The sequence below is a fragment of the Mytilus edulis genome, chromosome 13, assembly GCF_963676685.1.
Source record: "Mytilus edulis chromosome 13, xbMytEdul2.2, whole genome shotgun sequence".
Lineage (NCBI taxonomy): Eukaryota > Metazoa > Mollusca > Bivalvia > Mytilida > Mytilidae > Mytilus > Mytilus edulis.
The window spans coordinates 5008734-5031876 of record NC_092356.1 but is presented as its reverse complement, the minus strand read 5'-3'; positions in this window follow the sequence as shown (position 1 = coordinate 5031876).

The following is a 23143-nucleotide window of genomic DNA, read 5'->3' as shown; positions in this document are numbered from 1 at the left end:
GTGTACTATTATTTGTCTGTTTGTCTTTTTCGTTTTTAGCCATGGCGTTGTTAGTTTATTTTCGATTTATGAGTTTGACTGTTCCTCTGGTATCTTACGCCCCTCTTTACAATTAATCGAAGTGGACATTTATTTTCTAATTAGCTTTGTTTGAAAGGAATGTGTTTCCCCTAAGCTCCACATGAACTCTAAGATATGTGTACTGTAGTATCAATAATACGAATAATGTAGAGTCGTTCTTTCCCTTTACTGATCTTTTATGTTTGTTGGTACTTTAATGTATATCTCGTTCTATGTACTGATAAATGATAAAAAAGATCAGTTGAGATTGCAAAATAACTATTCAAATCGGTCAAATAATCATATGGTCATCTGATATAAGGACGATTTATTGTTGTTGTTTGTCAAATCTCAATAAAATATTTTTAGATGTTTATCACAATTATTTGACATATTCTCTTTAGTTTATTAAAATCTTGTAATAAATTTTGAAATGATTTTATATAAATTGTATGCGAAGTTGTGCAAGGTATAAAGCTACTCTTAATAACATATTAAGGTATAAAAAAATCTAAATACCGTCAAAAAGAATGTTGCTAGTCGGCAAGTCTGTAAATTGTTCAAAAAGTAAATTGCATAATATAAAATTCAAACCAATTATCATATTAACTGAAACATAAAAGAAGAGTAATTTGAAAATAAGTTTTTGCCGAACAAACATACAAACAAAGGAAATACGGTATAACAAATATTGAAAGTCATTTTGGTATCTGTTGCATCTCTTGCATATTTTCTTCTAGGAAATTATCTGCATTCAATTTAGGTTAAGTAACTTTTTGTTCAGTATTCATTACAATAAGATGATAGACATAAAAATAAAATTGCAATTTTTAATATAAAAAATAATTAATCATTTCATTAAACATTGTTAAACAATTTCTTAGAACGTTTTACTTTCGGTTCTCGCAATACTTATAAAAAGAATTATTCTAAAAGTGTTCGTTTATCAATTTTGAAATTACAAATAAACTACTGTTTCAATTCCCTCGTGCATATTTGTTTTAGATTGATTTGACTATATTGTTTTGTTCATTTTTGGTTATATTGTTTATATATTTCTTTAACTGTGTCTGTTTTCTTCACATCCTCGGCTTTCAAATTTAAACTTTTGTTGTTCCTGATGAATGTTATTTCAGAAAAAGAGCTTCGCATCCAATAATAGTCATATAGTATATATATATATATATACGACCCGAGTCCGACTATTAGTCATAACAAAACAGTTTAGATGATGGGGCTATCTCAAAACAATAAAATTGTTTTAAACATTTTGCTGTAATCATTATTATACTAATTGAAAAGTTCGTTCGGCGATTTACAAAACTCTCACAAACTTCAAAAATGGCTTTTATTTTGTGACGAGGATGCCTTCAAAAGTTCTCATGACTTTATAGCATTTCAAAACGCCAATTACATGTTCAAAGGAAACTCGATATTCATTTATAAGTTTTTCAAAAGCTTAGATTTATCTGAAAGGGGTGAAACTTTTATGGTTCAATGTTGTCGTTTCAAAAATAAGTAAGGTAGCAATACACAGTTAAATTAAATTTACCTCCCCTTTACATTGCCTTCTTGCAATATTAAGCTTACTGTTTGTGTCATTTATGTGCATATGTATGTACTCAGATATTACATAAATTTTATATCCTGTATATTAAGTGGTAAAATATAATTTCTTTTGGGTGTATCGATGGCAACAAACTGCATTTTTTAGTAATGAAATATTGAAAAAAAGGGGGGTAAGATGACAATACTGCCCCAAAAGTTGGCCAGAAGTTGAATTTCAATCATTTCAAGTAATACCTTTTCTGAAACGTTTTACATATATCTTTCAATAACTCCAATGAAAATCATGTCTTTCGTCTCATTTTTTTTAGTTGCGTCAAAAACTTCGTGTTGAAAATAAGTGTTTGTAAACATTATATTAATTCTGGACCGATGACCGGTCTAGCTATGAAAGTATGGATAGTCAAACATAAAAATAGCTCATAAAACATGCAAAAAATAATATTGATGTTCTTATGAATTAGTACTCAGCTGTCTAAAAATGAATTTTGTTACACAATAACTTCCATATTTAAAAAATCCTATTGGCCCATATGCGAAACAAAACACCTAACTTTGTATTGATACCAAATACAAACAACATAAGTTATGAAACAACAAAATACGAAAAGTCAAACTGTCATAAAACAAAGAATCCCACACCCTACACAATCCCGTCGTTTTGATTCTTTCTTCTTTATCTATATCATTGTGATTTATAATTTAACGGAATAAGTTAGTCAACATTTTGTGTCAGTCACTATTATTTGCCAGACTTGTTTTATTACACTATTAAAATTTGTCAAACAATTGTAAACTACCTTGACAGAGAGGATACAATGTACATGTATAAATGACATAAAATGTTACTAGACTAAGTAGTGCTGATTGAATAATGATTTTTTTTCTCTCATCAAAATAAATGCGAACAAGATTATGCATAACAAACCATTCGCAGCTATATAAAACAAAATTCTGATAAAATACGATTTGAAACAATTTTAAATCATTCAATTGAAAAGATTTATCCTATCCGCCAAGACTATATACAAAGGCGATAACATTACTTCAACAAAAAACAAAAAAACACAGAAAAAAATGTTTTCCCCAAACAATTGACCAGTTAGAAAACAGAACTTACAGAAATTATCAGATAACATGAATATAAGTTTCTGGAGAAAAAAAACCATCTGTTATAAAGAGAGAATGAAAAAGCGTTTTCTTCAACCCTTTAGGAAACAAATGTTTTTGATGAATGGTTTTGTCCTATCAAATTGCATTGCAAAGATTTAACACGATAACATTAATTAGTGTACATATTATTTGAGATCACCCCTACAGCTTACCTGTATGATTTGTAGTCGTACTCGTACTCTGCCTCCGATAGTTATTGTAAATCTCTATTAGTGTGTGATATTATGATTAATCAAAAACCCCGTTATAATCTTGTGACAAAGCAATTTCTTTGTCAATAGTCGGAATTGTGATATAATTCTCAAATATTAGCACAAAATGAATATATGTCATTATGATAGTTTCTAAAATGACTGATACAAATGTGTAATAAAGTAATGATGATAATTTAAATTTTGGGATGATCTATGTCGGTTCTGATGTCGAAGTTTCTCTGCAAACATAATTATATTGTCGATTTCGGACAGTTTTAGCGTTAATAGCCTTTTTAATCTCTAGATTTGCACAGCGATAAGCACACCGTATATCACATTAAGGTGCCACATGAAAGAATACATATTATACCCCTTGATTTTATTTTTTTTCAAATACGGTATAGGTTTCAACTTCAAAATTTAAAAAAAAGCCCGGAAACAGAAGACAAGAAATTTACCATATCATACTGTGTACTTTGTGATAGGATAAATTGAAATGAAAGAGTTTTGCGGACATGTGCATACAGCCATTTGGGGTAAAATAATTATGTATGTTTTCAATGTCCAAGTTTGGCTTCTCACACTGCACATACACAAACAGACGTTGATGTGTATGTATTCTACTAGAGAAAACAATCTGTTATTGAAATAAAAAAAAACACTCGGAGATAATAAATCCAATGTTGCATCACTAGATTTTAGAAAAAAAGCTAATATATTATAGTAGCTTAATAGTTCATAGTTAGGAGGATTAAACGTTCCTCAAGACAATAATTAATGGTCAGATGACTGTGTTATGCTTTCAATAATATCATATATTTTGTGTTTTCAGTGAAAGTTGCAGGTTTTGAACATCCAACAGGTAAATCAGACTATTAATGAATTGTTAGTTTTACTAAAATGTATTTGTTATTTAATATTCAACATTAAGAGGAAGAACATATTATGACAACAGAGCTCATACCCAATGTGGAATTTTTGACGCCATATATCGTATTAGGTCACCAGCACATTTTTTAAATAATTCATCTTACCGACTTTCATAGACATATGGTATCTAGATTAATGGTCTACCAAAGTGATCAAGTCGTTAGTATTTAGAATTTAGTTCTATTGTTCTATACAAAAACAAATTCAAATAATAACCACTTGTTAGCTAAATGTGAATTCTGCATTTATTTTCCGACTTTCATCAGCTGTTTTTGCGAAACCTCATGTTATTCTTAAAAAGGAAAGTAACACTGTCACTAGTTCATTATTAAAATACAACACGCCAAATTTCCCCAAATCAAATATATACAAGATCTCCATGCGGTTGTTTTTAACCAACCATGTTCCTAGAAATGTGTTGGAGGTCAGAAAAATGAAGATCTATTGAAGGACAAGACGTTCATATCGCGTTTCTTGAACTTAGATTTGTATTCAAGAAATTGTTCGGTTTAGATGACCTTTTCGTTCAAGCCATGAATTGATATATTTTGTGATTCAGTTTCTTCTTTGAGACATCTACTTGTATCAATATTTGCATAACAAGGTATTAAGCAACATAACGGGTGCCACACGATGAGAAGGATCACCTGCTATCACCAGAGTTTTTTTGCTAGGTTCATGTTGCTCAGTCTTTAATTGTTTATGTTGTGTTTTATATACTGTTGTTTGTCTGTCTCCCCCCCCCCCCCCCCCCTTGTTAAGCTACATCGTTTGTCACTTTATTTTTAACTTGAGTTTAAATGACTTTTTGGTATCGTTCGACTCTCTTTAACGTAATGCATTCACACACACATGCAAAGTCGAAATTGTTTTTATGATAAATTCATTATTGATTCATGGCATGGTAAATAAGATTATGTTCTTTAGTCGTTCTTCCCGAAATGTGTTGCAAACATTTCTTAAGATTTGGTTATTGTATATCATTGGTAGACATCCAGATACAAAACAGGAATGAACATATAGCAGCAATCAAAGACGGAACAGAAATTAGACGTTACGTTAGAATTCATGTTATTGGTAAAGATGGAGTTGGCAAGTCAAGTCTTGTACGTACATTAGTAGGAGATAATAATACACCTTTAAAAAGCACGGATGGAATCGATATTGTTAAGAAATGTAAAATAAGAACGACTGATGGTGAATGGGTCATTGATAAAGGTGAGTAACATTATTTACTCCGGATTTAAAATCAAATTACAACTTGTATAACAGCTAGCATTTTATAAGATATAAGACGTCAGTGGTTCTATTTTACCTAGCTATCTTCCTATGACAAAAAAAAGAGCTCCAAAGTAACCAATGTAGACATTGTTTTAGATTAATTAGTGAAATATAGTTAATATTATGTGGAGAGGAATTATTTGTTTAAATAAATTGTTGTATTTGTGTGTTATTTAATCTTTCATTTAATTTCATAATAAAGGTTGTACATCTTATGAACTGTTATACGTTATGCTTGCGTAGAGCCCTGTGCAGGTGTTTTTTAAACATCATATTTGAAATGAAATCCTATGGGTATGCATTGCTAAATGTATGATATTTAAAAGTATAAATCAAAAATTGTATGTTTGCTTCATACTTATAAATATATTAACCAGAAATAGGGATATATTAAATTTTCTAGAATTTTGAAATGTTTTCCACCTTTAGAATTTTTATTGAATAAAAAGAATATGATTGATAAAGCATATGTCAGCAACAATATCTTTGGGCAAAGGGTGAAGCCATAGTCATATTTTTAGAATACTATTTTTCTACACTTTTACGGAATTTCCTTTCATTATAACGTCACAATTACGTCACCAATGACTGTTGGTGAAAAATATGTTTCAACTGAAATAATTGGACGATTAAACTAATGTTTTAATCAAGTTTCCACTACATTATCATTTTTCAAATGTTTCGGTCCGAAATTACGAGTAGCAAAACAAGTTAGTTTCACTTGAACTAGCAGCTAAATTTTAGTCGGAAACGGTAGTTTTGTCTAACAAAAGTTTTAATGCACTGAATTTTTGAAAGAATCGTTGTTCAGTCGGATTCAGTGTTACAGTACGATACTAGGAAAAAGTAAAAACACAAAAATACCAAACTCAAAATGGAAATTAAGTCCCTAATCAAATGGCAAAATCAAAAGTTCAAACACATCAAACGAATGGATAACACCTGTTAAATATCTGACTTGGTACAGGCATAACACCTTATTCATCAACAATCCGCTTTTAACAGTTTTAAGATCGGGTTACAATCAAAGCCGAAAGGGGAGGTACGAATTATACGAAACCGATCTGATAATAAATATATTGTGCACACTAAAACATATTTTGTACCCAAGACTTGTCCATTTCAGTCAAACGTGTCCTTAAATCTCAAATCTCCCAAAAATTGTGAAATTCTACTTAAAAGTGTAATTTCATTTTCTCCGCTCGATGTGTCCAACAGACAGTATATATCAAATTATATGTTTTTGTCAGTAAGCCTGACGCAGTGAAAATCTGGATGTCAATCACAAATACATTTTGACAACATATACAAGAAATGACTTATTTGTTTCTGTTTATAAAGAAATAACTTCAGAAATGTGGTAAACACTTTTAAAATAATCCACATGTTTGAGGTTATTTCGAATAGAAAGAAATATATATCACATATCCTTATAATTTAATTTTAAATTCCATTTTTAAGGAGTAAATTATGAAAACAAATTAGGTATACTACTACTTTCGCCTTTATTAATACATGACAAAATTATGTCTATGAGCTGAGGGACAAACAACTTTCAGCTAATCAGAAGCCTTCTTACATTTAAATTAGATTATTCACAAATAGCCAAAATTATAATAGCCTATAGTTTGTACCAATTGGGTCATGCATGGATTAACTTGGCTATATTTTGCTAAATTTTAAGGATGTTTGGTCCGCAATGCTCTTGTTTAATGACCAGTTTTAACAAATAAAAAGCTTGAATAATTTGGTAGAATTGAGGTAGACTGTGTTTTGTTTGTATTTGTAACTCATTTGTTTCTTTAGTTTTTGATATAGCAAAAATTGAGAAATAATAAGATATAGTGCTCTATCAATATTATATAGTTTAAATAATTTAAATCAAAGCATAATATATTTTCAATATGTTTTAACAACGTTCAACTAACCGATAATCAAGAAGTATACCTTTAGTTTTATTGTATAAGAATATATTTGTAAAATTGTTGAAATTCTTTAAATTAATTTTGTGTACAATCTTCCATTACGCTTTTAAATGTAAAATAACTAATCAATTTACTGTGAACATTTAATTTTTTTGATTAGCTTGTAATGTCAAGCAATGAACTTAAGCTATCACAATCACTACTGGTATAAAATATAAAAATCAATAAAAACGTTTGCAATACTATGGACAAATAATTAACTTGCAATTAAACATCGGGATTAAATGACGCCTTAAACAAGTTTTTTGTAATTTCGGAGTCTCCTAAAAAACAACTAGTTCAGATATTTTGATTTATCCATAAGTATTTGACCTTGTCCAAATAACTGTTTACAGTTGAAACAGAGAGAACGAAATTAATAAACAGGATACTGAAGACCGTACATAAAGAACAAAAACAAAGTGAACCAGTTTCTGCCCAAGTAATTCCATCTGAAGAGGAGACAAACGAGAAAGAAAGAATTTCATATAAAGAACCGCTGTCTGAAATTGAACGGAAACAAGAAAACCAAGATACAAACGTTTTAAATGATGTATCATTGACAATGGACACTGTTAACTCTGATACAGTAAAATCTAATATTGACAAACCTATGAAAGGTGATGTTGTCCAGTCTACTAATGATGTTAAAAAATCGGAAGATTCAATAAAAAAGGACAATATGAGGATTTTCGAAAAAATGAATGAAATTCTTGTTAAAGTTCAGAAAGATCAAGACAAAATGACATCTGAGAGTTTGGTAGAATGTGGTATCTGGGATTTTTCTGGCCAGAAAGACTATTATGCCACACATCGAACGTTTTTGAATGCACATGCTATTTATCTTCTTGTAACAAATATATCTCATGACATAGCAGCTACAGAAGATAATACAAACTTTGATTCCATTGAAGGTAAGATGTTAAGACCTCTGTCAATAACAAAATAAAACGTGCACAGTTATTACCCTTTAATAATGGTAGCCAGTACTGATTAATAATCATCTAAAATTGTAGCTGAACGGAAAAAGTCTGCACATTTTTTTACAAATTTGATATATGGCGTTTCTAAATTTTCATTTATGTTAGAATATTCGAATACATGGCAACATCAGTTATTAATATAGTGTTAACATATTTAGGTTAAGTTTAATTAAATATAATTACTCAATTCGATTTTCATCTTGTTCGTAGACTATTCACTTTGCAAGTAGCGTTGAATCAATCTTTCGACTTTTATAAGTGAATTTATCAGTGTATCATAAAGGCAACAATAGTATACCGCTGTTCTTAATTCATCAATCGATTACGAAAAATACAAATCTGGATAACAAACTAAAACTAAGGGAAACGCATCAAATATAAGAGGAGAACTACGACACAAGTAGAAACACAACATTAAAATGTAACACACACAGAAACAAACTATAATACCAGATAACTAAAAAACCGGATATAGCTATATAATATAGTTAATTATCTAATTGCTATCTGATTTTGATATTACTAAGTATTGCAATCTTCATTGTTATTGAATGTTATATCAGTATTTAGTCCAAATATAATCTTAAATCAGTCCTAATTCAGTTTTGTCATGTTTATCTTTCATATAGTCATTTTATAAAATTTACTGTTTGCAAAAGTATAAATTGTTCTAAATAATAAGGATGTTCTTATCCCAAGGAGAAAAACCTAGCCGTATTTGGCACAACTTTTTTAAACCTTTGATCCTCAGTGCTGTCCAACTTTTGACTTTCGAACTTTTGTATCTAGGCGTCACTAGGAAGTCTTGTTTGGACGAAACGCACTTCTGGCTTATTAAATTTTAAACCTGGTGCCTTTTGTTAACTATTATTCGGGTGTTTCTTTGTCTAATATGTTCTCCTATTTATTGTAGTGTAGTCCTGTAATGTTATGATGTCTTTTAATGTTATAGTTAACATTGCAATTAAAGCAGGAGGTTTGGCAGACCTCAAAACCAGGTTCAACCCACCATTTTTTTTTCTTTAAAAAAAAATGTCCTGTTCCAAGTCAGGAATATGGCAATTGTTATATTATAGTTCGTTTCTGTGTTTCATTTTAACGTTGTGTTTCTGTTGTAATGTTTGTACTTATATTTGAGTTTGAATTCACATAACTGAAGGACGTATCCCAAATTCATGTTTTTAGTTTTTATGTTATATTTGTTCTTCTCATCGGATTTTGTCTAATGCTTAGTTTGTTTCTGTGTGTGTTACATTTTATTGCTGTGTCGTTGTTCTCCTCTTATATTTAATGCTTTTCTCTCTGTTTTAGTTTGAAACCGGATTAGTTTTTTTTCTATCTATTTTTGAGCTTCGAAAAGCGATATACTACTGTTGCCTTTATTTAGAAATGTGGACTGCGACGTGAACATGAGGGTATATTGGATTGTTACGCAAAATTCACTCTTTGCAACAGTAGCAATCTCTTTATACGAGGCAGCAGATTTAACGTTTCTACTAGTTGTAGCTAAGCCAAACATAAGCCCAAAATTGTCAATTGTTTTACTGTCGGTCAGGACGGTTTTTTTTTCTTTTTTTGTGTGGCACACTAACGTTACCAAACTAGAATATAATAACATAAGATTGTTAAATGCCAAGTAGTCATGCAAATTAAAAAAACTTCGTAACAAATATTTTCACTGTGTAATCAATTTAAATTATCATAATGGACACCTAACACATTATGCCTGTGAATAGTGATCCTCAACATGCATAATTGTCTTTCTAAAAATATTGTACTACTAGTATTTTTGATGATAATAATAAGGTAAATATACGAGGTATATTTCCTCACTTCTAACATATATATCATAATGTTATAGAAATAAATGTAATCATTAATTAAATATGATGTAATTGGAAAACCAGCTGTTCTAAGACAAGGTTATGACGAACTGTCCTATCGTGAACCGTTTCTTACAGTTATACTCTAGATCTGATTTGAAAAATATACTGAAATTTTACAGCAGTTCGATAACAAATCATGCGTGCCGTTTTGAAGAGAGGTTATATTCTATCTTATGTTGTATACAGATTAGCTCTTGTTAAAAGAGGATAGATGCTAAAAATAAAGTTTAGTTTTTATCTTTCTTTTCAGAATACATTGACTTTTGGTTCGATAGTATTCCCTGTCTACGTACAAGTTCTCCGGGACATGGTTTATATCCACCTGTCATTGTAGTGTGCACCCATATTGACGAGTATAAGACAAATAAAGAGGTACAGTATTCACTGTCTGCGTATAAGTTCTCCGGGACATGGTTTATACCAATCTGAAATTGTAGTGTGCACCAATATTGACGAGTATAAGACATAAAAACAGGTACAGTATTCACTGTCTACGTACAAATTCTACGGGACATTGTTTATTTCCACTTGTCATTGTAGTGTACACTAATATTAACGAGTATAAGTCCGAAAAGCAGGTACAGTATGCACTGTCTACGTACAAATTCTCCGGGACATGGTTTAAACCCACCTGAAATCGTAGTGTGCACCCATATTGACAAGTATAAAACAGAAAAAAAAGAGGTACAGTTTTCACTGTCTGCGTACAAAATCTCCGGGACATGGTTTATATCAACCAGTCATTGTAGTGTGCACTTATATTGACGAGTTTAAGACAGAAAAAAGATCCAGTATTCACTATCTACGTACAAGTTCCCCGGGGCATGGTTTATATCCACCTATCATTGTACTGTGCAACCATATTGACGAGTATGAGACAGAAAAAAGAGGTACAGTATGCACTGTTACGTACAAGTTCGCCGGGACATTGTTAATATCCACTTGTCATTGTCATGTGCACTCATATTGATGAGTATAAGTCAGAAAAACAGGTACAGTATTCACTGTCTACTTACAAGTTCTCCGGGATTTGGTTTATACTCACTTGTCAGTGTAGTGTGCACCCATAATGACGATTATCAGTCAGAAAAAGAGGTACAATATTCACTGTCTACGTACAAGTTCTCCGGGACACGGTTTATACCTACCTGTCAATGTAGTGTGCACTCATATTGACGAGTATAAAACAGAAAAAAGAGGTACATTATTTTCTGTCTACGTACAAATTCTACGAGACATGGTTTATATCCAACTGAATTGTAGTGTGCACCCATATTGACGAGTATAAAACAAAAAAAGAGGTACAGTATTCACTGTCTACATACAAGTTCTCCGGAACATGGTTTATATTCACTTGTCATTGTAGTGTGCACTAACAGTGACGAGTATGAGTCACAAAAAGCGATTCAGTATTCACTGTCTACGTACAAGTTCCCCGGGACATGGTTTATATCCTCTTGTCATTGTAGTGTGCACGCATATGGACGAGTATACAACAACAAAAAAGAGATACATTATTTTCTGCCTACGTACAAGTTCTACGAGAAATGGTTTATATCCACCTGAAATTGTACTGTGCACCAATATTGACGAGTATGAAACAAAAAAAAAGGTACAGTATTCACTGTCTACGTACAAGTTCTCCGGGGCATGGTTTATACCCAGCTGTCATTATAGTGTGCATTCATATTGACGAGTATAAGACAGAAAAAGAGGATCAATATTCACTGTCTTCATACAAGTTTCCCGGGACATGGGGTTCATATTCACTTGTCATTGTAGTGTGCACTAACATTGACGAGTATGAGTCACAAAAAGACGATCAGTATTCACTGTCTACGTACTAGTTCCCCAGGACATGGTTTATATCCTCTGGTCATTGTAGTGTGCACTCATATGGACGAGTATAAGTCAGAAAAACAGGTACAGTATTCACTGTCTACGTATAAATTCTACGGGACATGATGTATATCCATCTGTCATTGTAGTGTGCACTCATATTGACGAGTATAAAACAGAAAAAAATAGGTACATTATTAACTGTGTACGCACAAATTCTACAGGACATGGTTATACCCACCTGAAATTTTAGTGTGCAGCCATATTGACGAGTATAAGTCAGAAAAAAGAGGTACAGTATCCACTGTCTACGTACAAGTTCCACGGGACATGGTTTATATCCACTTGTCGTTGTAGTGTGCACTAACATTGACGAGTATGAGTCAGAAAAAAAGGTACATTATTCACTCTCTACGTACAAGTTCCCCGGGACATGGTTTATATCCTCTTGTCATTGTAGTGTGCACAAACATTGACGAGCATGAGTCAGAAAAAGAGCTACAGTATTCACTGTCTACGTACAAGTTCTCCGGGACATGGTTTATATTCACTTGTCATTGTAGTGTGCACTCATATTTACGAGTATAAGTCAGAAAAAGAGGTACAGTATTCACTGTCTACGTACAAGTTTATGGAACATGGTTTATACCCATCTGAAATTGTAGTATGCACCCATTTTGACGCAGATGACGACTATGAGTCAGAAAAAGAGGTACAAGTACAGTATTCACTGTCTACGTACAAGATCTCTAAGACATGGTTTATATCCACTAGTCATTGTAGTATGCACTCATATTGACGAGTATATGTCAGAAAAACAGGTACAGTATTCACTGTCTGCGTACAAGTTCTCCGGGACATGGTTTATATCTACTTTTCATTGTTGTGTGAACTCATATTGACGAGTATAAGTCAAAAAAAGAGGTAAAATATTCACTGTCTACGTACAAGTTCTCCGACACATGGTTTATACCCACCTGGAATGGTAGTATTCACCAATATTGACGAGTATAAAACAAAAAAAGAGGTACATTATTCACTGTCTACGTACAAGATCTCCGGGGCATGGTTTATACCCGGCTGTCATTGAAGTGTGCACCAATATTGACTAGTATAAGACAGAAAAAAGGTACATTATTCATTGTCTAGGTACAAGTTTTACAGGACATGGTTTATATCGAGTTGAAATTGTAGTCTGCACTAATATTGACGAGTATAAGACAGAAAGACAGGTATAAGTCAGAAAAAGAGGTACAGTTTTCACTGTCTACGTACAAATTTTCCGGGATAACGTTTATATCCACTTTTCATTGAAGTATGCCTTCATATTGACGACTATAAGTCAATAAAAGAGCTACAGTATTCCCTGTCTATGTAAAAGTTTTCCGGGACATAGCTTATATCCATCTGAAATTGTAGTATGCACCCATTTTGACGAGTATAAGACAGAAAGACAGGTACAGTATTCACTGTCTACGTACAAGTGTCCCAGGACATAGTTTATATTCACTTATCTCGGCAGTATGCACTCATTTTGACGAGTATAAGTCAGAAAAACAGGAACAGTATTCAATGTCTACGTACAAGTTCTCCGGGTCATGGTTTATACCCACCTGCAATTGTAGTGTATACCAATATTGATGAGTATAAAACAATAAAAAAATAGGTACACTATTCACTTTAACCTACAAGTTCTACGGGACATGGTTTATATCCACTTGTCATTGTAGTGTGTACCCATGTTGACGAGTATAAGACAGAAAAAAAGGTACAGTATTCACGGTCTACGTACAAGTTCTCCCGGACAACGTTTATATCCACTTTTCATTGTATTATGCCCTCATATTGACGAGTATATGTCAGAAAAAAAGGTACAGTATTCACTGCATACGTACAATTTCTCCGAGACATGGTTGATACCCACCTGAAATTGTAGTGTGCACCCATATTGACGAGTGTAAAACAATAAAACAGGTACATTATTCACTACGTACAAGTTCTCCGGAACATGGTTTATATCCAGTTGTCATTGTAGTGTGTACTCATATTGACGAGTATAAGACAGTAAAAGGTAAGTATTTACTGTCTGTGTACAATTTCTCCGAGATATGGTTGATACCCACCTGAAATTGTAGTGTGCACCCATATTGACGAGTATCAAGCAGAATAAGAGGTACATTATTTACAATGTACGTACAAGTTCTACGGGACATGGTTTATTTCCACCTGTCATTGTAGTGTGCACCCATATTGACGAGCATAAATCAGAAAAAGAGGTACTGTATTCACCGTTTACGTACAAGTTGATGGAACATGGTTTATACTCATCTGAAATTGTAATGTGCACCCATTTTCACGAGTATAAGACAGAAAAAAAAGGTACTTTATTCACTGTCTATGTACAAGTTTTACAGGACATGGTTTAGAACCATCTGTCATTGTAGTGTGAACTCATATGGAGGGGTATAAGTCAGAAGAAGAGGTACAGTATTTACAGTGTACGTACAAGTTCTACGGGACATGGTTTACATCCACCTGAAATTGTAGTCTGCACATATATTGACGAATATAAGACAGAAAGACAGGTATATTATTCACTATCTACGTACAAGCTTCCTGGGACATAGTTTATATCCACTTATCTTGGTAGTATGCACTCAGTTTGACGAGTATAAGTCAAGAAACAGGTACAGTATTCAATGTATACGTTCAAGTTCTCTTGGACATGGTTGATATCAACCTGTCGTTGTAGTGTGCACTCATATTGAAGAGTATAAGACAGAAAAATAGGTACATTATTCACTTTCTACCTACAAGTTCATATTGACAAGTAAAAAACAGAAAAAGAGATACCTTGTTCACTGTCTACGTACAAGTTCTCCGGGACAACCTTTATATCCACTGTTCATTGTAGTAGGCCTTCATATTGACGAGTATAAGTCAGTAAAAGGTACAGTATTCACTGTCTACGTACAAATTATCCAAGACATGGTTGATAACCACCTGAAATTGTAGTGTGCACCCATATTGACGAGTTTAAAACAATAAAACAGGTACATTATTCACTGTCTACGTACAAGTTCTCCGGAACATGGTTTATATCAACTCGTCATTGAAGTGTGCACCCATATTGACGAGTATAAAACAAAAAAGAGGTACAGTAGTCACTGTCTACGTACAAGTTCTCCGGAACATGGTTTATATCAACTCGTCATTGAAGTGTGCACTCATATTGACGAGTATAAGACAGAAGAAGAGGTATAATATTTACTGTCTACGTACAAGTTTTCCAGGACATGGTTTATACCCACCTGAAATTGTAGTGTATACCCATATTGACGAGTATAAAACAGATAAATAGGTACATTATTCACTGTCTACGTACAAGTTGTACGGGACATGGTTGATACCCACCTGAAAATGTAGTATGCACTCATATTGACGAGTATAAGACAGAAAAAGAGGTACTTCATTCAATGTCTACTTACATTTTATACAGTACAGGTTTTTACCCACCTGGAATTGTAGTGTGCACTCATATTGACGATTATAAGTCAGAAAAAAGGTTCATTATTCACTGTCTACGTACAAGATATACAGGACATGGTTTATATCCATCTGCAATTGTAGCCTGCACTAATATTGACGAGTATAAGACAGAAAAACAGGTACTGTATTCACTGTCTACGTATAAGTTTCCCTGGCTATAGTTTATATCCACTTATCTTGGTAGTATACCCTTATTTCGACGAGTATAAGTCAAAAATTGGGACAGTATTCAATGTCTGCGTACAAGGTCTCTTGGACATGGTTTATTTCCACCTGTCAATGTAGGGTGCCCTTATTTTGACGAGTATAAGTCAGAAAACAGGTACAGTATTAACTGTCTACGTACAAGTTCTCCAGGTCATGGTTTATACCCACCAGAAATCGTAGTGTATACCAATATTGACGAGTATAAAACAGAAAAAATAGGTACATTATTCACTGTCTACCTATAAGTTCTACGGGACATGGTTGATACCCAACTGAAATAGTAGTGTGCACTCATGTTGACTAGTATAAATCAGAAGAAGAAGTACATTATTCACTGTCTGCGTACAAGTTTCCTGGGACATATATATATCCACTTTTCTTGTTAGTATGCACCCATTTTGACGAGTATAAGTCAGAAAAACAGGTACAGTATTCACTATCTACGTTCAAGTTATCTTGGACATGGTTGATATGGTTTATACCCAGGACATGGTTTATACCTACCTGAAACTGTAGTGTGCACTCATATTGACGAGTATAAGACAGAAAAAGAGGTACATTATTCACTGTCTACGTACAAGTTCTCCAGGACACGGTTTTTACCCACCTGAAATTGTAGTGTGCACCCATTTTGACGAGTATAAGTCAGAAAAACAGGTACAGTATTCAATATCTACGTTCAAGTTATCTTTGACATGGTTGATATGGTTGATACCCAGGACATGGTTTAAACCCACCTGAAACTGTAGTGTGCACTCATATTGACGAGTATAAGACAGAAAAAGAGGTACATTATTCACTGTCTACGTACAAGTTCTCCAGGTCATGGTTTATACCCACCTGAAATTGTAGTGTGCACTCATATTGACGATAATAAGTCAGAAAAAAGGTTCATTATTCACTGTCTACGTACAATTTATACAGGACATGGTTTATATCCATCTGCAATTGTAGCCTGCACTAATATTGACGAGTATAAGACAGAAAAACAGGTACTGTATTCACTGTCTACGTATAAGTTTCCCGGGCTATAGTTTATATCCACTTATCTTGGTAGTATGCCCTAATTTCGACGAGTATAAGTCAAAAAATAGGTACAGTATTCACTGTCTACGTACAAGTTCTCCTGGTCATGGTTTATACCCACCAGAAATCGTAGTGTATACCAATATTGACGAGTATAAAACAGAAAAATAGGTACATTAATCACTGTCTACCTATAAGTTCTACGGGACATGGTTGATACCCAACTGAAATAGTAGTGTGCACTCATGTTGACGAGTATAAATCAGAAGAAGAAGTACATTATTCACTGTCTGCGTACAAGTTTCCTGGGACATATATATCTATGTTTCTTGTTAGTATGCACCCATTTTGACGAGTATAAGTCAGAAAAACAGGTACAGTATCCGATATCTACGTTCAAGTTATCTTGGACATGGTTGATATGGTTTATACCCAGGACATGGTTTATACCCACATGAAACTGTAGTGTGCACTCATATTGACGAGTATAAGACAGAAAAAGAGGTACATTATTCACGGTCTACGTCCAAGTTCTCCAGGACATGGTTTATACCCAACCGAAAATGTAGTATGCACTCATGTTGATGAGTATAAGACAGACAAACAGGTACAGTATTTACTGTTTATGTACGAGTTCTCCGGCACATGGTTTATAGCCACCTGTCATTGTAGTGTGAACCCATATTGACGAGCATAAGGTAAAAAAAGAAGTACAATTTGTTCGAAGCGCGGAGGCGCTTTATTCTAAAAATGTTCGCACGGTCAACGCTTTCACAAACCTTTTAAGGTATTCTATACTTCTTCTTACATTTGTTAGCTAGGATTATGAAACCACGATGTTTATCAAGTTTTTATTTAATTTACATGTGCGACCTCGTGTTATCATGAATGATAAAGTTTATTGTGTTATACAATTGCGTTAGAAAAAACACGAGACTACAGTGTAGCCAATCAGAATAACGTAGTATAGCGAAACATACATCTAATGTAATTATATTTCAATAAATACTTCAGTATTGTTAAGTGGCCTTTCTTCAGTTTATAGAAGTAGATTACACAAACAAACATTCTGAACATGGAAAGTCTTAAAATTATTAAATATTTTTTTGTTCGGTTATCAAGATTTGTTTTCATACACATTGCCGTTCAGATTAAAAGTAGTTGTATCTTTTCGACATATAAATTGAGGATTCTTACGTACAAATAGCTGTCATCTCCACTAGTGCATGTTGACTTAACAAGACTTGGCTTTACGCTTAAGCCTTTCAAATTCTGGTTTAATACTGGAAGTAAGCTTAGAACAGCCTATAGAATCCATGACGTTGATTTCAGCTGACGTATCATTGTATTTATATTTTACCACGGGTGTGTCAGCAAAGCGTTTGAAGAATGTCATATTAAAATAATCAATATATAACATGTATAACTATTATCATAATATCTGGATTGACACTTTTTTTAACGTAAACAACATCATTTTAGTTTGTGAACTTATCATTGGTCATATAAATATTACGTTGGATTCCATTACAGTTTATACAAAAACTTAGGGTAAAGAAAACACTATTGGATTGGTTATGGGACCAGTTAAGTTGACACAAACAAATTACAGTAATATGTGTTTCATTGTCTTAACATTGTATGTCCAAATTAATTTAATTTCTGTTTCGTTTTTTATTTCAGGTAGAAGATAGGAAAAAAGAATATATCAAAAGATTTAAAGAAAATTTTGAAGATCAAGATAAAGCTAATCACAATAGAGGCATCTTCTTTATTTCTAATACAGAATTTAATAAAAGCGACTGTAACAAATTGAAAAACAAAATTTCTGATGTTGCGGAAGAGATGATGTATTTTGCCGAGGAACTGCCGATGCATTGGATTCCACTAGAAAATGCGTTAAGCGTGTTGAAAGACGAGTCGAAACAGAATATATTGTCATGGCAGACTTTTGTAGAATTAGCCGAAATGCTTTCTATTAAAGAAAAAGAACTTCTTCCTTTCCTAACCTACCAGCATAAAATTGGGAACATTATTTTTTTCGCTGACATAAAGGATTATATCATTTTACGGCCAGATTGGTTAGTAAAGTGTTTCAGGTGCCTAGTATGCGATAACCATCCACTCAAAAGAAATATTGAAATAGTACAGTTAACTGATTGGCATAATCTGGAAAAGACAGGACAATTGTCAGATAATATAATCGATAGGCTTTTTGAAAAAGAACCTGACTTAGAGTTTGGAAAATATAAAACTCACATACTTAATGTGATGGAAAAATTTGATATTATAGTTAAACCTCAGTTTTCAACCACTTACAACGATTCAAGTCTGCTACAAAATTCATGCTATATGCCATGTATGATTACAACGCAATCGACTTCTCTCGATATTATTAAGAAAAGTTTCGGAAGTGAAAAGAGTAGTTTTAGTTCCTCACCATGGTTGATACTTGAATTTAAATTTCTCCCCCTTGCTTATTTCAATCATATTCTATTCTATTATATTACAAGATATACAGTTTGTGAATGGAAAGATGGGCAAACAACTTTATATAGAGGAAAGGCATTGGTCAATTTAGATAAAACTGGACTCAGAAAGTTATGTATCTGTTTCTCAAAGAATGTTATAGCCTTACAAATATGGCGATTAGCTGATGTCGAGAATAGCCATTATGACACTATTTTAGAAGAGCTTTGTGGAAAAATTGAAACGTTGAAGAAACAATTAGGTCAGAACATTTCTTACGATATAAAAGCGAAATGCAGAAATGGGGATTACTCTAACAAACAAGGCAGAATCACTTATAAAGAACTTGGTGAAATATGCGAACAAGGACGCTACTGGTGTCCTGAAGATAATGAAATGCATAGTAAGGACGATGTAGAGAAAACCTGGTTACAGAATGCTGACATGGTAAGTAGGACCGTTCTTTAAAAATAAGCTATGAATCGGTCATTTATTATCATATTATAATATTCAATTCAATTTAATTCAAATCTTTATTGCCATAAAACTACATATTTATAGTGTGTGACACAACATAACAAAATGAAAATAAAAAATAGCAACAAAATCATTAATATACACAATAAAAGTAAATATTTTAAGATTCCCCTGTCCTCAGTTCAATAGACTGTTTTAAAAAGGATCCTAGCTTATTAACCTGAATGTGAAATTGGGTTGAGTATATATGTTATTTTATCTATGTCATTTAAATTTATAAAGTGGATATTTTAATTTATCAAAAAATCAAAATAATCTTTTTTATTAGTATGGTTTCTATTACAATATGAAAAGAAATGCATTTCATCTTCAATTTTACAGGTTTTGCATAATCTTTCTTCTCTTGTTATTTTAAGGTATCTTCCCTTTTCTATTAATAAGTTATGGTCACTTAATCTAAATTTTGTTATCAGTTTTCTGAATTCAAGTTTTGAGCAAGTTTAATATTTTTCTTCTGTATTATTTATTTTTACATGTTTATAAATAGTGAGTTTGCTGTTATCCTTTATATCTGATAGTTTATCATTTAGTAGTTTTTCATAAAAATGCTTCAATTTTTATTTTATTTGTTCTCTTATATTTTTAGCTATCTTTTGGGAGGAATATGTTTTATAAGTGTCCAAATCCATACCAGTTTCTTCTACTATATGTTTTACATATGAGAACCAAGAATAAATTCCTGCCGAGTCTAAGTTTTGCGACACAATAAAGAATTCTTTTAAAAGAGGATTAATTTCATTAGAATATAATCTAATAAGATGCAATATAGATTGAAATTTAATATTAAGTTCAAGAGGAAGTCTCTACAGGTCAGCTTTTGTACCTAAATTTGATGAAGTTTTCCTTGTACCAAGTGTATATTAAAAAAAACTGAAGGTTTAACTTTTCTATAGGTGTTTTATCAATGAAATAAAAGGGGCCCAATTGTTTTCCAGAGTTATTTGCTCTTTTTTATGCCCTAAAATATGTTATAAAGGAGTAAAAAAATGTAACTTCTAAATTATATAAAGCTATAGGTTTAACTAATGAATCAAAGAGATTATTTGCAACTCAAATGGTATATTATTCAATAGACTAGTATATGACTTCATCGCAAAGAGAACTTTTTTAGCCTTTTTTGTTAGATGTATAGTACTGTGCGAAAGATTTCCATTATTTTTAATCAACATTCCTAAAAATTTATACTCATTTTTGTCTGATATTAGAATATCTTTGTATGTTGCAAATGAGTTAGCTGTTTTGGAACAGTTTTGCTTTAAAATCATAGCATTAGTTTTATTTACGTTTACGTTTACACTTAATTGCCAATAACACAAAAAGCACTAAAATTGTTTAAACTATTTTGTAATCCCTCTTTAGTTTCAGATATTAAACGAAGATCATCTGCAAATAGAAGAGAGTTAATATTTGTAGAAACTAATGAAACTGGATCTGAATTTCTTTTATCTAACTCTTTGATTACATCATTAATAAAAAGGTTAAATAATGTTGGACTCAATGAATCCCTTTTTTTTTACACTTCTTGAAATGTTAAAATATTTAGAAAATTGACTTTTATATTTAATTGAAGATTCTGTTTTATTATATTGGTCTTTTATAACATTTAAAAATTGTTTTCCAACACCTGTTTTCACTAATTTATACAAAAGACCTATTCTCCATACAGAATCAAATGCTTTACGGAGGTCAACAAAACAAATATATAACCTTTTTTTTTCCCTTTTTGTGAATGTATTTATTTATTACAGATTTTAATACAAAAATGCTGTCAGAAGTCCTATGTTTTTTTTGGAAAACCAAACTGGTTTTCACTGAGTTTCCCATTTATAATTTTATTCAATCTGTTATTTAAAATTGCATTAAAATTTTTGGAAGACAATGAATTAAAGAAATACCTCTGTAATTATTTAGATCATTAAGATCTCCTGATTTATGAAGAGCTATCACAAAAGATTTTTTCCACGTATTTGGATATTTACCTGATTTTAAAATCAGATTAAAAAGTTTAAGAAATAAATGTCCTATCACTGGATAAGTACATTTAATAATTTCATTTAAAATTCTGTCTGGACCTGCAGATTTTCCAGTTTTTAATTGGGAAATTACTTGTTTAATTTCTGAAAAGGTAATAGGTTGATCAGTTTCTTTTTTAAATTCCAGTTTTTGTATTCCAGGTTATTTAAAATAGTTTCAATGTTCTTTATGGAACTCAATATTAACTGTTGGAGGATTTCCCTGATTTTGGATATGTTTAATTACATTTTCTTCTTCCTGATATATTTCAGGCATTTCTTCTTCATCATCTTTAATTTTAATGATTTTAATATTTTCCAATATGCTTTTGGGTCTTTATCTATTTTATTGGTTAATAAGTCATATATCTTTTGTCTATAATCCCTCTTCGTCTTTTTAACAGCTTTTTTAGTTGTTTACAACGTAGAAAATATCTTTGTTTTAAATTTGTTTTGTCTGATCTATGTTTTATTTTATATCCTAATGCATTAATTTCTCTTTTATTCTCATAATAACATTAACGGTACCAATTTTCCTGCACCAGATGCGCATTTCGACAGTACATGTCTCTTCAGTGATGCTCGTGGCCAAAATATTAGAAATCCGAAGCTTATATAAAAGATGAAGAACTATAATCCAAAAGGTCCAAAAAGTATAGCCAAATCCGTGAAAGGAAACAGAGCTTTGCATGTGGGAGATACATTCCTTAATTTATAATAATTTCTAACATATTGTTACATTATGAATTACTTCATCTGACCATGCTTGTTTGTATTTTTTCTTCTTGAGTTTATAAGGTTTAGTAATAGTTTTACAAGCAGCAGTTGAAATATCCTCCAAAATATTAGTTAATTTATATGTATATTCCTCAACCCCACATTGGTTCTCTTTTATGTTTTTAACTCTAAATATATGACCTCCCTTTTAACATTTTCTCTTATTAATGCGTCAACTAATGATTTTTTAGAATTTTCGAATCATTTGTAAGATTTCATTTGTTTCCATTTTTTTCTCCATCTAATACTTTCTTTTTATCTAAATTTAATAAACAGTCTATATATAGTTCTATCTGTACATGATCTAACAAATATGTAAAATTATTTGTCTTAAAGTATTTCACTGAGGACAGGCGACTATCACTGACAATTGCATAATCTACACTGTACTATAACCATTACTTGACATACAAGAAAAATAACCAAGGGCATCGCCTACATATCTTCCATTTAATATGCGTAGTCTCGAAGATAAGCACAGCTCTAATAAATTTAAACCCTGTGTATTTAGATTTAAATCTTGATTTCTTCTATCAAGTTTATTATCAGATTTGTATCCATCTGGTAGAACATTTTTAACATCAAATAAGTTAGTATGAGAGTCTTCTTCAATATAATCTAGAGTTTTAGCTGTCCTTGCATTAAAATCTCCTATAAGTAGTATTTTACCTTTACTAGAAAAAGAGCATA